Source organism: Balaenoptera borealis (genome assembly GCF_965194805.1).
Source record: "Balaenoptera borealis genome assembly, chromosome: 11".
In the NCBI taxonomy this organism is placed as follows: Eukaryota; Metazoa; Chordata; class Mammalia; order Artiodactyla; family Balaenopteridae; genus Balaenoptera; species Balaenoptera borealis.
Window position 1 is genome coordinate 26,763,777 of NC_138868.1, and position 13,126 is coordinate 26,776,902.

The 13,126-nt window shown below is 40.1% G+C and overlaps 1 protein-coding gene across 27 annotated transcripts in view; it reads right to left on the reverse strand.

Moving 5' to 3' along the window:
* Positions 1 to 506: 506 nt before the first annotated feature.
* The window catches only part of LOC309606562 (uncharacterized protein), a 51,530-nt gene continuing 38,910 nt past the window's right edge, over positions 507 to 13,126 (reverse strand). For 25 of the 27 annotated variants that reach the window (XR_014231900.1, XR_014231901.1, XR_014231903.1 and 22 more), the window contains 2 exons: positions 12,183 to 12,345; positions 507 to 2,944 (listed from right to left, as the gene is read on the reverse strand). The gene's annotated coding sequence lies outside the window, so the exon portion shown is untranslated. Of the gene's footprint in view, positions 2,945 to 12,181; positions 12,346 to 13,126 lie in introns of those variants that run through there. The other 2 variants (XR_014231926.1, XR_014231902.1) reach the window with 2 other exon arrangements.

A 13,126-nucleotide genomic window follows, 5' to 3' on the forward strand; every position in this document is an offset into this window, starting at 1 on the left:
GTTAGCCCAGAAAAATGTAACTCATCCTTAGGAAGATGTCTGGCACAGAGCAAGTGCTCAGTGAACAGTAACTATTATTTTTCTTGTCCCTAAGCTTTGAAGTTTATATCAAAGAGAACAATGACCTTCTGGAATATGTTCCCTGGTGAAACTGTCTGAGGCTTCCTGGACCATGAACCTGTCCCACTACAGCATTTCAAATGACCTTATATTAAACTGGATTGTGGGGCCTTCATCCCCTTGAAACTATGGAATACTCGTTATTAAACATTCAGGACCAAGGATTCTAGGGAGAGGCTGTGAGATTGCATGGAAGGGATAAAGGGAAGGCTTTTGATTATTTCCTGATTGTTACTTTTCATCTGGCCTTCCTTTGCTTCTTTCCTCCCTCCCTTCCCCTCAAATTTTGAAGGCTTATTATGAAAATGAACTGAAAGATGAAGGAAATTTTCGATATACTTAGGTATATCATGTAGATATTTATAGATTCTTTCAAGTCTTCAACATTTAAAACTTGGGTTTACCGTTCTCAGTAGAACAGCACTGGTTGATTCTTGTTGGCTCACCCTGTGTATATATAATATAGCTGCAACATGAGGCAAAACTTTCTATTAAAATGTTGACTCTTCATTTAACCTTTCAGATGTGGGTTCTTAGATGTTGAATTACAACTGCTAGAGCTGTAAGTTAACTTTTGACTAGAGAGTTCAAAGATCATCTCTGCTTATATTTTCTTTATTTCATTAATTCACAAATATTTATTGGGTTCCTGATATGTGTCAATTACAGAGATGGAAAAATCAGTACGATATGGGCCCTTCCCTCAAGAAACTTACATCTACCTACAATATGATCTGCTGAATCATAATAATCTATTGTTAAAGATTATCTTGATTTCCATGATGCATTTGAATACTGTCCTTATTTAGAAACACTGGGAAAGTTTTTATCTGCCAAAGGAGCATTTTTGTGTGTGTGTGTGTGTGTGTGTGTGTGTGTGTGTGTTTTCATTGCCCCCAAATAATTTTGTGGTGCTTTAGACAACCTTTTAAAAAAGTCCTCAAGTCCAGCTTATGGTTTGGGAAGATATGTCTACTTAGGTTTCCTATAATATTTTGTATTACAGTATTATAGGCTAGATTATTAAAATTTCTTAGTTGTTTCCATAGTTTTGAAATGCAAAAGTCTTCGCATCCCTCTTGAGTATTCTTTTATAAACTAATCCTTTTGTTCTCAGAAAATTTTTGTAGAATAGATAAATAGACCCATAGGAAAATTTAAAGACTCTTAGTCTCTCATGCAATTGAAAATATTTTATTTATTATTTTATAAATTTTAATAATGTTTGTTTAATTGTTTCTTATTTGCTTTTCTAGGTGATACTTGTTATTTTCAATTAATGAAAATTATTTTCTAAATTTATTTCTCTTATTTATGTCTTATGTTTTGTTGCATTGTATAGAACAAGGTTTCTCAAACTCAGCACTATTGATACTTTAGGCTGGAGAATTCTTTCTTGTGGGGGCTGTCCTGTGCATTGTAGGATGCTTAACAGAATCCCTGGCCTCTACCCACTAGATACCAATAGTTTTCCCAAAGTTGTGACGACCAAAAATGGCTCCAGACATTGTCAAATATCCTCTGGGAAGCAAAATTACCACCAGCAGAGTCCACTGGTCTAGAATTTCCAAAATATTGTATAATGATAACTGTGATATGGGCATCTCTAGTTTATTTCTGATTTTACAGGAAATAATGCTTCCATTATTATGTTTTTCCATTAATATATCAGTTTAACATAGGTAGTCTTTGTGAAACGAAGGAAATAGAATTTTACTCTTATCTTAAAATAAATAAAAGGTAAATTTGCAATGAATATTGATTGGTGATAATGTAGGATGATAATTCCTTGCGGTCAAAAAGAATTAGTACAATTCAGTGGACCCTTTAGGGCCAAGGCTGGGTGGGGAGTATGGGTGTGTGTATGTGTGTGTGTATGTGTGTGTGAAAAAGTTGGGTAGAGAGTGTCTGTTGTGTAACTTTTGATTCTAGACACTTGATCCTAGAAGCAGAAAAGAATCCCTGCTAAGAGAACACAGCCAAGCCTTTCGCACAGTGAAGGGAAGGAAACCAAATACTGGATTATTGCTGTAGTTGAGAAATAGCCCCCAGGTATTTTGAGTAGATGAGTTCTTTAGCCACTACTTTCAAATGATAATTTATAGCTCTTTTTGTTTTTCTGAACTTATTTTATTAGGCTTTAGCTTTCAACATTTCAAATATAATAATGAAGTTGAGAGTCCCTGTTATTAGCTTCCAGTGGCCTTGAGAAGTCTGCTTCTGTGACTGAGGTGATGATGGCAGACTTGGCAAGGAGCTGGGAGGTTCTGGTCAAACCTTCAAAACCAGCCTGGAGTAGAGGCCACAGACAGACGGCACAGGTGAGAGGAAGCATAAATTCTACGCCTTCGCTGCTCAGACTCCGCTTGGCCTGAAGGGCCTCCCTCTGTGGGGGGCTCAGAGGCCCCCTGGGCTGGCGGATTTATGTCAGCAAGAGCAGCGCAGTAGAAAGAGATTAAGAACACTTTCAAAGGGTGAGGGAGTGGGCTGTTCCTCTGGCTGAGCGATCTGGGACAGAGCTCAGTCTGTGAGGACCTGGGCTGGTGCCAGTGAAGGGAGTAGGGCAGGCCTGAGGAATGGAAGGTCACTGGCCAATTGGGTGTTGTGATAATTATATCCTTGTTTCCTTGAAGGTACCAGCGTCCTTGATTTTCCAGCTTCAAAGAGAGTTGCCTCTGAAGTAGGGGGACGTTCACACCTGCTTTGCTGCAGTGATTTCTGCCTTCCTGCCTGCAGACTCAACAAGACAACAATAGTTCTGTGGACATTTTCAAGGCCACGTTCATAAACCAGGCATGGGAAGCTTCTCTTTCACCCTTTCTTCCTAAATGAAAATGAAAAATTAGTGTATCCCATGAGAATTCAGCAATGAACCCGATTTAATGGTTTTACTTTAAATTCAGATACTTAGGAGGTTAGGCACTCTAAATCATTGCCCCACTACCCTTATCCTTGCTCCCTCCGATTCTCCCCCCTCCCAAGGGGACTATCACAGGACCAGACATCAGGTAATTGCTAGAGGTGTCAGTATACAATACACTGGGAATGTTTTGGTTTTTTCTCTTCCTCTATCCCATTCGTCTTCAGAGAAGCTGTGCCAACAATAGTTAAGAAGTACAAGCTTAGTTCTACCTTCCATATTTTCCTTATGGCACTTAGATTTCCATAAGTCCTTTCAAGAGGGGAGAGAAGTTGTTGACATTGCTGTTGTTTTAGGTGGTACTCTGCTTGTCTGCCTGGTGCAGAGAATAGGATCTAAAAATGGGCTCTCCACTGACTAAATATATATTTGCTGCCTCCCACCTTTTCTTTCTACTGATCATCTGGACCCTCCCATCATTAAATGTGCAAATTTAAAACCACATTTTAATTAATAAATTCCCTTTGTTAAAGAGCCGATGACTGGTTTCTGGCACATAAAGCTTTTCCAGGAGGTAGACTGGATATTACACGTAACTCCCTAAATCCTGAGTTCTAATGTTTCTCTGGAAACATTGCCATCAGCTCTGGAAACCAAACCTTCCTTCCCTACACAAAGGCAGGTGCTGGTCAAAACCTGGAGAGTAGAAAGAGGGAAATGTAGTCTATTTTTGAAGCTAGTTCTTGTTCTGACCCTTGACAGTGATAAACGGTGGTCCCATATACAAAATATTCCCTAACTCTTTTCAACTTTTGCTCTGAGATTGTGCAAATACACAGTGTTATGTTGATGAATTCCCAACTTAGTGATATATAAGTAACTAGAGTCTTTCTTCATTGAAACATGCAGTCTCTGTCTCTCTTTCTTCCTCTCTGCCTCTGCCCTTCTCTTTCTCTCTCTATCTCCATTGTACTAAGAGTTTTCCACTTCCAAAGATCAGGAGTAATGACTGCTATGATACCTGGGAGGAGCAAAACCTCCGCCCAAAGTCTGCTTCTACCTGTCACTCGGGACCCTGGGATTCTGAGCTCTTGCCTGTGATTTAATAATGAGACCCAATGGGGCAGCCCAGGTGCTGTATATCATACCCTTGTTGATTGCCAAGGGAACATTTAATCTGTTGGCTTTATTCAGTTATGCTAGTCTGGCAAACGTACCTGGAGCTATAAATTATTTAGATGTTTAATTTATTTGGTGTAGAAGGAACTCTCTTATACCTTAGTTATCAAATAGCAGAAGATGAAAAACCACTTTGCTGGCAAATCATAAAAACTTTAACAGACTTGTGCCTTAAAAAGCAAAAGAGACTTTCCTGACCTTAAAAGTATAACGGGGATCCAAACAAGCACTGTTAACACATTATCCCCTGAGATAAAAATTATGGTATAAATTCCTTCGGATTATAAGTGAAATGTGAAACAAATGCTTTCCATCGGATGCTAACAGATAACTACTCTGAAGTGAGTACAAGTGTAAACTGCCAGTGAGGGGTCAGAAGGGGCCTAGTAGGGGTCTTTGTCATAGTGCTCTTCTCTGTTATAATGTACTTCCATTATAAGGACCCAGGTGAGGGAGATATTTTAAATTGTAGGAAATATGATATAACCTAAACCTTATTAGTATACAAAATTACTAGCTAACAACGAAACATGTCATTGTTTTATTTATTCTTTGACCTTGTACTTAGCACATTTCATTAAAATAGAAACTCAGCACATGTTTCATTAAAATAGAAACAAATAGCAAAAAGATATTATCTTGTGGAACAACCACTATCACATCAGATTAGGTCTCCTACCCTCCAACTGTTTCATCCATTCTCTTGATGAAAAAGGGTTGATCTGAAGCAAAAATAAACAATCTATAGCAACACAAAAATATAAACAACAGGAGTACAGAAATTCTTCGTAAATGTTTTCTAACTGTTTTGTTTCAAAGATACTTCTGGAATCAGGTGACATTACTAGGCTTTTGTTTACCATCATCCAAATATTTAAACAATTTTCCTTTCTCAGTGGGAAGCAGCAGAGTTTTTAAGCTAAGAATGCTATTTCTGCAGTCAAGCAGCGTGGGTTTGAATTCTTGACTTTTATTAGCTGTGTAACGTTGGAGAAATTATTTAACTTCTCTGTGCCACAGCTGTCTCATCTGTACAATAGGGATATTATCTTCCTCATAGAGTTCTAATGTGGTGAAGTACATAAAACAGCACCGGACATATAATAAATGCTTGATAAATGTTAAATTGTTGCTACTAATCATCCACTACGTGCTTTGGATTCATTTCCTCATATTCATATAATAAACAATTCTATGAGTAGTTATTATTCCATTTCACTGGAGAGGACATTTACTCCTGGACCCAGAGTGAAGCAGATATAATTCAAACTCAGGTCTGTAAGTCTCTGTGGCAGGTTCTGATTCCTGGCGCCGACTCTGAGACAGAGATCTTGGTGCCGGAAGCTTAAGGGGAGTGCTCGGGGGCGACACCTGTGGGCCAAGGGAGAAGGTGCTCTGTGATGCAGCACACGTGCATCACCCTACAGGACGAAAGGCCACCCTACCAGAGCTCCAGCACTGGCCTGGCCCTTCAGAGTTGGACCCCACTGGGGCAAGGGGTTGGCCTGTTAGTGGAATCTGCGGTCCTTGCATGTAGCCTGCCCCCAACAGGGGTGTGGGTTTGGGCAAAGCAGCTCTCTTCAGCCAAAGGCTATCTCCAGAGAGGGTCTCCACTGAAGAACCATCAGTAGCCAACACTCCCAGCAGCTGGGGGCATAAGCACTTCAGTCTCGAAGCGGGGATCTAAGCAGTGGATCAAGGGGTCCACACCGCCTCCATCTTTGGAGGGTGTTCAAGGCCATCTGATGGCCCATGGCGGTTGTGATCCTACTTCTTTTGCCCAGAATCTCTCAGCGCCTGTTCGTGTTGGGGAGTCCAGGAAGCATGTGGATGGACTGTTTCTGTGAATTACAGAAGGTGCTTGGTGACTTGAGACAGCACAGCTGCTGCTAACCAGCATCAAAACCAAGTAAATCACCCATAGGAACTGGCTGCCGTGGTTTATGGTCTGTACAGCTGGCTATAAGAGTGGTCATTTGAAAATGCTTAAATAGCACAAATTTAAAAAAATCCAATCTTCTAGCAAGCATTCTTTATGGTGTTTATGTCATGATCCATAGGCTAGAACTACAGAATTTTAAAACCAGAAGGGGCCTGAGAGATCCCACTCCTCCATTTGGGTTGGGTTGGGTTGGCAGGGAGTGATTTAGTCAAGGTCACACAGCAAGTTAACAGTTACACACAACGGGATTGGGACCATAAGCCTGAAAATTGATATTCTCAAGTAGAGGCTAGCTGTTTGCCAACTGCAAAGAAATTATAAAAACAAATTCTTGGCTGAAAACTTGAAAGGATAGGTTTGGAATGTTATCTTAATGCACACTACAATCTTGAAGTTTCTTGTCCTATCCTAGATAAAGTACTGTGTTTATATTTTATTCATTTCCATGCAAAATGGCTTCTAAAACTAAATGCCAAGAATTCTCACTGACATTGTGTGGTTCGCATTTCATTGATTATATTTTGTTATTTTACTATTTTATGATTAAAACTGTCCTCTACTCCTAGCACTGTAGTTTTTCTCTATATAATTGATACAATGACAAATACTGTGTGGTGCTGGCAGTCTTTGAAGAAAGAATTTTAGATTTGAGAGTGGAGTCTTATCTTAAAATTACTTTCAGAAAACATATCAGACACATGGAGCTGTCAGGTTTAAAACTGTATCACCAATTTTATGTTAACTTATTATCTCAATATTCTCTGGCACATGGATACATCCATAACCACGAAGATTAGTGCTTAGTCAAAAAGAAAAAAAAAAAAAAAAGCTGTTAATTTTTCATTACCCCCTCAGTACACTACCTGGCTGGAGTTAGACATTTAAAAATCCCATATGATTGTTCAGCTCTTCAGAGATGTTAACCCTTAAACTTCCAGCAGAAAACCTACTGAACAGTGTTTGACAATTAGGGATAGTGGCAGTTTAGAGTTGAGGTTCAGAGCACAGACTGCAAATCCATACTTCCTGGGGTCAAAGCCTAGTTTCACCAGCTGGATGACGTATGAAGTGCTTAGAACAGTGTCTACTCACAAAAGTGCTCAGTTGATGCCGTGTCATCAAAATTTGCTTTTTAAACTACAGAGGATTGAGTCATTACAAGGAAAGTTAAAGATGAAGACTTAAAAACTAGATACACCTAGTTTTCAGTTTTTGACGTGTTCAATTCTCGATGCTTACAATGGAGCTCCTAGGTGAAATAGAATCATAAGCCTAGTTAGACCATACGTTTAGATTCTAAAGATTTACTCCACAACCTGATACACATAATACATGAAACAGTAAATTCCCAATTTTTAACTAGAAGACATTTGGTTCTGGAAGTCACTGTTCTAATAGTGAGCTCTAGAAAATCATGCTCAACTTGCAGCTCCATGAAAGCAGTGACTATGCCTATCTCGTTCACCACGCTATGCCCAGGATTTTGCACACTGCCATACGGTAGGAATTTAGTATGTGTAGAATGACTGACTAATTGAATATAAGAGGCAATGCACTTTATTTTTTTATAATTGCTTTACATTGTTGGGTTAGTTTCTGCTGTACAACAAAGTGAATCAACTATATGTATACATATATCCCCATATCCCCTCCCCCTTCAGCCTCCCTCCCACACTCCCTCTCCCACACCTCTAGGCGGTCACAAAGCACTGAGCTGATCTCCCTGTGCTATGTGGCTGCTTCCCACTAGCTACCTATTTTACATCTGGTAGTGTATATATGTCCATGCCACTCTCTCACTTCATCCCAGCTTCCCCTCCCCACCCTGTGTCCCCAAGTCCATTCTCTATGTCTGCGTCTTTGTTCCTGCCCTGCCACTAGGTTCATCAGTACCGTTTTTTTAGATTCCATATATGTGTGTTAGCATACGGTATTTGTTTTTCTCTTTCTGACTTACTTCTCTCTGTATGACAGACTCTAGGTCCATCCACCTCACTACAAATAACTCAATTTCGTTCCTTTTTATGGCTTAGTAATATTCCATTGTATACATGTGCCACATCTTTATCCATTCATCTGTCGATGGACATTTAGGTTGGTTCCATGTCCTGGCTATTGTAAATAGTGCTGCAGTGAACACTGTGGTACATGACTCTTTCTGAATTATGGTTTTCTCAGGGTATATGCCCAGTAGTGGGATTGCTGGGTCATATGGTAGTTCTATTTTTAGTTTTTTAAGGAACCTCCATACTGTTCTCCACAGTGGCTGTATCAATCTATATTCTCACCAACAGTGCAAGAGGGTTCTCTTTTCTCCACACCCTCTCCAGCATTTACTGCTTGTAGATTTTTTGATGATGGCCATTCTGACCGGTGTGAGGTGATACCTCATCGTGGTTTTGATTTGCATTTCTCTAATGATTAGTGATGTTGAGCATCTTTTCATGTGTTTGTTGGCAATCTGTATGTCTACTTTGGAGAAATGTCTATTTAGGTCTTCTGCGCATTTTTGGATTGGGTTGTTTGTTTTTTTGATATTGAGCAGCATGAGCTGCTTGTATATTTTGGAGATTAATCCTTCGTCAGTTGCTTCTTTGCAAATATTTTCTCCCATTCTGTGGGTTGACTTTTCATCTTGTTTATGGTTTCCTTTGCTGTGCAAAAGCTTTTAAGTTTCATTAGGCCCCATTTGTTTATTTTTGATTTTATTTCCATTACTCTAGGAGGTAGGTCAAAAAGGATCTAAGGCAATGCCCTTTAATTCATAGAATTTTAGAGTTAGAAGGGGTCACCTGCTAATGATGTTGCAAATAAGGAACCTGAGGATAAATGACTTAGAACTAATTATATGATTAGCTGTGAATAGAACCAGGATCCAAGATGTTGACTTCAGGCTTTGGACACTCAAATAAGTGATTGCCTTCTGCAGTATTTTTGCAAAAGTTATTCTTAGAAACACCAGTCTCTTGGGATATTCATGGAGTAAAGAGTGGAAGGAGTTGTTCTGTGGGCAAAAAATTGGGGGAAATGTGGGCTTAAAACAATTAAACTGTGGATCTCAGCATTTGGAAGAGGGTTTGGCCATAACGCCACCCACCCTTTTTTTTTTATTGGAGTATAGTTTCTTTACAATACTGTGTTAGTTTATGCTGTACAGCAAAGTGAGTCAGCTATATGTATACAAATAGCCCTTCTTTTTTGGATTTCCTTCTCATTTAGGTTACCTCAGAGCACTGAGTAGAGTTCCCTGTGCTATACAGTAGGTTGTCATTAGTTATCTATTGTATACATAGTATCAATAGTGTATATATGTCAACCCCAATCTCCTAATTCCTCCCACCCCCCCCCCTTTCCCCCTTGGTATCTGTACGTTTGTTTTCTATGCCTGTGTCTCTATTTCTGCTTTGTAAATAAGATCGTCTACACCAGTTTCATAAAACCCCTTTTGAAGGGAGCATATTTTGGAACTGATGGTCTATGAAACCCATAGGAGAAGGCTGACCAGTAGGCTTCAGCAAATACTTATCATGCACCTACTTCATGCAAGTATCATGATAGGAGCTGTACAAAGAGTTAAAGTGAGTTAGACACCAAAGAGTTCCTGGGGCGTTTAAGGGTGGTGGGCGTGGGGTAAGAGTGGTGGCAGGGGCGACAGCATGTTATGAAAAGGCACAAATAACTTCAGTCTATGTCTGAATTTGGGAAGTATCATGAGAAAGCCTCAAATAAAATGCTATGGGGATTCAAAGGTCAGAGTTCCATGGAAGAAACAGCATTTGAGATGAATCTTGAAAGATGGATGTGAACTCCTTTAGTAAATGTCTGCTGGCTTTTGTTTAGCTGAAAATGACTTTATTTTACTCTTACTTATGAAGTGTAGCTTTTCTGGATGTGCAATGGATAGTTATTTCCCTTCAACACTTTGAATAATTATTTCACAGACACCCTGCATCCACAATTACTTTTGATAAGCCTGACAGTCTAATTCTTAGTCCTTTGCAGGTGATCTTTCTTTTCTCTCAGGCTGCTTTTTAAGGTTTTCTCAGTGTCTTTGGTGTTTCCCTATAACATGTCTAAAGCATAAATTTCTTGTTCATTTATCTTTCCAGGGATGTGCTGTATTTCCTAGATCCGTGGGCTTAGGTCTTTCCATCGGTTCTGAAAAACTCTCAGCTACAGATATTATGTATCTTCCATTCTCTCTATCCTCTACTTCCAAACCTCCAATTAAATTTATATCAGAAGTTCTCATTCTATCTTCCATATCTTTAAATTTCTCTTTCATATTTTCCATTTCCTTTTTTTCCTGAGCTACATTCTGGATGTTTTCTTCAGATATTTCTTTAATTCACTAAGTATCTCTTCAGACATTTAACATGTTTATTAAATATTTATTTTCAACCATTTTATTTTTGTCTCTTTTTTATTCTTTTTCAAATCTACCTGGTCATCCTTTGATGGTCCTTTGTTGCTTGGTTATCTTTGGTACTCCACTCCTTTTTTTTTTTAACTTTTTAAAAAAATTTATTTTATTTATTTTTGGCTGCGTTGGGTCTTCATTGCTGTGCGTGGGCTTTCTCTAGTTGCAGCGAGCGGGGGCTACTCTTTGTTGCGGTGCGTGGGCTTCTCATTGCGGTGGTTTCTCTTTGTTGCGGAGCACGGGCTCTAGGTGCAAGGGCTTCAGTAGTTGTGGCGCACGGGGTTAGTTGCTCTGTGGCATGTGGGATGTGGGATCTTCCCGGACCAGGGCTCAAACCCGTGTCCCCTGCATTAGCAGGTGGATTCTTAACCACTGTGCCACCAGGGAAGTCTTTCTTATTTCTTTAAATTTGTCACACATAGGGCTTCCTTAGTGGTGCAGTGGTTGAGAGTCTGCCTGCCGGTGCAGGGGACGCGGGTTCGAGCCCTGGTCTGGGAGGATCCCACGTGCCGCAGAGCAACTAGGCCCGTGAGCCACAACTGCTGAGCCTGCGCATCTGGAGCTTGTGCTCTGCAACAAGAGAGGCCGCGACAGTGAGAGGCCCGCGCACCGTGATGAAGAGTGGCCCCTGCTCGCCGCAACTGGAGAGAGCCCTCGCACAGAAACAAAGACCCAACACAGCCAAAAATAAATAAATAAATTAATTAATTAATTAAAAAAAAATTTTGTCACACGTAGACATTCTATGTTAGAAAGTCAACAAAATGTAGAGATGAAGAGTGCATACTCTAGAACCAACTGCCTGAATGCAAATTGTAGTTCTACCACTTAAGAAATGTTGACCTGGAACAAATTACTTAATCTCTCTGTCCCTCAGTTTTTTTCCTTTATAAAATGGGGATAACAATAGTACTTGCTTCATAGAGTTGTTATGGGAATTAAATAAGTTAAAATTGGGGGAAAAAAAACTTTACAATAGTGCCTAGCACTTAATAATTGCGCTATACACTTTTGTAAATGAAAATATATATCCAAAGTTCTTGGGGTCTAAACTAGATGCTTGTTTTTCCATCAACTCATTCTCTCTTGGTGGTTTGCCTCCTTCCGTGATCTTAGATTTGAACTCAAATTTGATGGCTCTTAATGGCCTACTATGAAGATTTGTATTTGCTTCTGCTGGGAGCAGAAGGAAAACACCAGCCTGAGACACTTCACCCCTTTCGGAGTGTCCTGGCCTAACGCAGAAGTGGCAGACCTTTGGCTTCCCCACTTTCTGATGCTTTAGAGTTCATACCGTGCTACGATGGCACTGGCCCTTAGGACAACCCAGTTTTCTTATTTTCTTAGCACTCTTGGCTCCCAGTTCTGGTTTCAGCTCATATTTGAGGATAAGAGCTGTCCTAGACAATTACTTTACTACTTACAAGCCCAACAGCCCATTTAAAAAGTGATCCAGGGAATTCCCTGGCGGTCCAGTGGTTAGGACTCTGTGCTTTCACGCCGTGGCCTGGGTTCAGTCCCTGGTTGGGGAACTGAGATCCCGCAAGCCGCATGGCCAAAAAAGTGATCCAGTTCTTTTGTAGTTGGAAGGCCTTCTGAGTATCTAGTTATCTATACTGCCAGAAGCTACCTCCTGCTTTGAACCAGTCAGAATGGGTTACCTTATGCTGCAGCAACAAACAACCTCCAGTGGCTTAGAAAAACAAAGGTTTATTTCCCATTTATGCTACACGTTCATCCCAGGTCAGCAGGGCCTCCGCTCTGTGTGATTCTTACTCAGGGATTCAGGCTGATGGAGCTTTGACTATTGGAAGAACATCAGTCCTGTAACAGGGGAGAGAAAATACAGTGAATCATACTCTGGCTGTTAAGGGCTTCCATCTGGAAGTGACACACAACAGTTTCATTCACTTTTAATTAGCCAAGGCAAGTCCTAGGGCCACACCTAACTCCAAGGAAGTGCTTAGGAAGGAAGAGAACTGAAAATATCAGTGAACATCATTAACAGTTACTACATGTTTTTTTCACCTAATATTATAAACATTCTTATGTTCTTATATAGATTTGGTAACTAATTTTTAAAAATATTATTATGAAGCTCTCAAACATAATGACTTAAAAAGAATATTATAATATAATAATACACTTCAATTAAAAATGGTTAAGATGGTAAATTTTATGTTATGTGCTTTTTACCACAATTAAAAAAAACTTGATTGGATTAAATACAAATCATTTTGTTCTGAGGATTCTGATACATTTGTGTTATAACAAGAAATAAACATAGCATTTATTTTCTTTAAAAAAAAGTTTTGTACCTTGAGGGACTATGAAGTGAGCTCTGGAGAAAGAGGGCAAAGGGAAGCTGCCTTTGAGAAGCGATGAGTCTGGGAGAAGAAATTGCCTGTCAGGAAAGAGTGCAGGATCATCTCGAGGGGGTATATGCCCCCTGCCTCCTGGCAGTGCCTGGGTGGGCAGCATCTAGTGGGGAGCGGCTGCTCGTGCTGCCAGCGAGGCCCAGTCCCAGCCTCGCCAGAGTCCCTCCTGGGCCCCAGGTGTACCTGCCCAGCCTGGAACAGACGGCAGGGGTTTGACCTCTTTTGCA